Raw genomic sequence first — 4,399 nt, forward strand, 5'->3', positions numbered from 1 at the left:
GCTAGTTTTTGGAAGAAGGAACTGTACGCTGTATGCAGACCATCCCTAACACGCTCACCCCGTGTTGCATAGCACTTACAACTCCTTGAAAATGTGCGAGGATCTCTGCAAAGCTAGCTGGGTTTCTGACGCAGCACGCCACCGCGTATTGCCATGGTTCTGCCAGGCCGCTGGTGACACCAACTCATCACACCTTTCACCTGTTGAAACTTGTACCCACAAAATGACAAAATACCCCCAATATCAATATTGAGCAAAAACACAATGGTGCTTTCCAAATGAAAAATAAATCGGTTCCGCTACGTTACCAACAGCATATCTGCCAACTTCTGCCAACTCTTATTTATAATTGTGTTTCATGGAAGTGTGTTTGTGGATGTGTCTAATAAAAATGTCTTTTTTATAGCGGTGTTTAATAGAAGTGTCTTTATAGATATATTTTCTGGATGTGTCTCTTTATATATGTATTTAAAATATATTAATTATTAGACACATCCACGAACACACTTCCATGAAACACAATTATAAATAAGAGTTGGTAGAAGTTGGCAGATAATATGTTGGTACCCTATACTTTTCCAAAACAAATTGAACGCGTTTTGTCTCAATTACGACCTTAAATCAATTTATTAAAAATTATATTAACTATATTGATTTAGCCACTTTAATTATAATTTGTTAACAATAATTATGTGACTCAATACGATCATTCACTCATATAAATGATATTATCACCTTTTTTTTGCTCTCAAACTCACTAACAATACACTCACAAAGTATAAGAGAATTTCTAATAACTAATACATTTTTATTCATATGGAGAGATGATTAAAGTACACGGGATTCAAGCCTTTATATAAAAAAATAAAATAATAATTCTTATAACAACTAAGTAGTAGTTATAATAGTTCAAGAAACTAGTAAAAACTTTGACTAGTCAACTTTCTTATTCAAATTTGCTTAAAATTTTTTAAGGTTAATCATGAACTTAAAACTTTCAATTCATGATTCTTCTAGGATTTTGTAGAAAATATCATATGAGTTGTAAATTTTCAAATCTTCTAACAACTTGGTAATGTATGGAGTCTTCTAGTTTTTTGTACTTTTATCCAATTTGGTAACTTGTTTATCTCTCATGATCATTCATGATTATTCTAATATGGAGATGGATACAAGTTGATTTATTTTATCTAACATTGCCTCCCTTTAATCAAACTTGTAGAATTTATCATTCCAGGTATCTTCTTCAACTTGTAAAATAACTTAGTCTTCAACGGCTTTGTAAAAATATTTGCAACTTGATCTTCAATAGGACAGTACTCAATTAAAATTTCTTTCTCATTCACCAATTCTTTAATTTTGTGAAACCGAATATCAATATACTTTGATCTTCTATGAAACACTGAATTTTTGCAAAGTGCAATAGCTGACTTGTTATCACAGAATATCGTTGTTGGAGTACTTTGTTTCTCGTTCAATTCCTCAAGAATTCTTCTTAACCAAACTGCTTGTGTTGCACAACTTGCTGATGTTATATATTATGCTTCTGTTGTAGAGAGTGCTACTGGTTGTTTCTTCGAAGACCATGAAATTGTACCAGAAGCAAGATGAAATGCAAATCCTGAAATACTTTTTCTTGTTTCAATATCTCCAGCCCAATCAATATCAGTGTAACTGACAAGATTTACTTCATTGGTATTTTCATAAAAATACCATTATTTAAAGTACCTTTGATATATCGAAAAAACTGTTTTGCAGCTTGCAAATAGTTGGTACAAGACTCCTCTATAAATCTGCTAAGCAATCCAACTCCAAACATAATATCTGGTCTAATTGCAGTCAAGTACCTTAGGCTTCCAATCAAACCTTTGTAATAAATGGGATTTACTGCTCTTCCTTTATCTTCTCTCAATAACTTAAACTTTTCTTCGACTGAAATAGGAACTGGTTTTGAGTACTCTATCTTAAATTTATTCAAAATATCATTTGTGTATTTCTCCTGTGAAAAGAATATTCGATCATCTTTCTGAATGACTTTGATGCTGAGAAAATAAGACATCAAGCCCATACCTATCATTTTAAAGTCCTTTATCATAATCTTCCTGAATTCTGCAATTATGGTTGAATTGTTGCTGGTAAAGATAAAAGCATCAACATAAAGACACATGATCAAGATATATTCAGGCTCAACAAACTTGATATTGTAACACTCCATTACCCTAAACTTTACCTCTAGCCGTAAAGCAAAAGATAACAAAGTGCCACGACAGTTCTAAAGCTTATAATATATAATATGTGTCCAAGAATTTATATAACTAGAAGCCCGATGAAGGAATAAAGCTCAAAGTCGTATAAAGCAGAATTACAAAAACGCGAAGCGTTCACACATGAGACAATAACTAAACGCGTACATACTGACATAACAAGACATAACATATATAAAACCTTGTAGATAGCTCCAAGATACACAAGTTAATAATTAAATTAAACAAGATATATGTATAAATATGATATACAAAAAGAGGACTAGTCACAGCCTGCGGAGTTTAGGCCGGCTAGTCAAACTGAAATACAAAAGAATTTTGAAAGTTTAAAACAGCTTATACAACTTATCTCTCAAATCAAGCCTCTAAGGCCATAAAGTCTAAAATAAAAAGATGAGAGAATACTACAACAAAAGTAAGGTAAAATAAAGCATAAGAAAGACCCTCCTCTGCCCTGTCACCATATCCGCAAACTCACCGAGGTAGGTTACGACCTGCATCTGAAAAGCAACAATAATATATGGTACGAGAACTGGAGATTTTCAGTACGGTAACAGTGCCCAATATATAAGATGTAAGGTTCCGGGACGCCAAAAGCAATCCTAGAACTTCACACTGATACAGATATTCAGCCTTAACGAAAATAAATAAATTAAACTATAAACCATAAACAGGGTTATCTAAACCTAGGGGATTTCTAACTAAAACTAGTCACACCGCTGTATCCCACAGCCTTCACCAACCTAACCTTCGTGCGATCCCATCGCCACTGCCTCCCGATCCTCCTCAACGCCAAGTAAAACACATTTAATGCAACCAAGTAAAACACAAGTAATATACATATATAGCAGGTAATTCAACTAGCATTTAGCCATGTTATTCAAATAGACATAACTCAAGTAATCAAAGAAAGCAAGCATATAAGAGATACAAATGATGAATGTTTATCCTATTTGGCTCGTGATATCACTTGTCGGTTCAAAATTCCAGCCCAACACATCCTCGGGATGTCGCTTTTCTGCCACGACTAGGGTTATAGTGCCCTGCTCACTATTTCTAGTGCCTAACACTTTATCTTGCGCCCCGTGAGTTATAGTGCCCGAGTTCACTCTAGCAGCAGAAAGATTATGTAAGCGGGAGACTGCCACAGTCCTTACATCTCAACGTAGGCGGGAGACTGCCTTAACCCCTACGCCGGCACTGCTACCTTAGACAAGCGGGAGACTGCCACAACCCTTGTCTAAGGCGCACAACGACTTACCAATCATAACAATTCAGTAATACATCACATCTCGTAACACAATTCCTTTTATAGTCATTCCAATCTCATCATCCAACATTAATATCTAAAGTTCATCATCACCAGGCCCCCCATTAGTTCACAAGACAGAACCACCCAATTGACATATCAAACCTAAGTCACCGTCTTCTAAAATCCGTATATAAGTCCATTAAATATCAAACATAAACCCAGCTATGCTAGTCTTAGGCCTAATTATTAACCACAAGTCTTAAAGATGAGTTACGGAAGTTTGGAAAGCTAGAGAACCCTTAAAAATGAAGAAAAATAAATTTTCAGCAAAACATGGTGTATGCGTATGCATACTTAAAATTTTGCCCATCTTGCGTACGCATACAAGAGTTCGCGTACGCATAGGTGCCAAACAGAATGGCACGCTCACGTATGGGTGGGGTTCACATATGCATTCCATTCTAGAATTGCAGAATTATGTAAAGTTCCAGAAATCAGTTTTAAATACCAAACTTTAAACGTTCACAACTTCTTCTACAAAAATCAATTTTCATTAAAATTTATATCAATTTAAAGATTTTTGAATGAACTTTAATTTAAGACAAATTTCAACCAATTTCGAAAATTGAGACTTCAGTTATGATCCGTCAAAGTTCACCAAAAACTGGTTTTTACCAAAAGTGACAATTCTCTCATTTTCCAAAACTTCCAAAACCAAACAACTCAAAACATACCCAAACATAATAAAACACTACCTCCTACGTCAATTCACTATTTCATAGCATTTCCATCAATTTTGACACCTATTACACTCATTCTCTTCCAACTTTTTTCACCACAAATCAAACACATACACAACTTCCAAATCAAAATATCAATATTA

This window comes from Arachis ipaensis, chromosome B03 (assembly GCF_000816755.2).
Source record: "Arachis ipaensis cultivar K30076 chromosome B03, Araip1.1, whole genome shotgun sequence".
Taxonomy (NCBI): domain Eukaryota; kingdom Viridiplantae; phylum Streptophyta; class Magnoliopsida; order Fabales; family Fabaceae; genus Arachis; species Arachis ipaensis.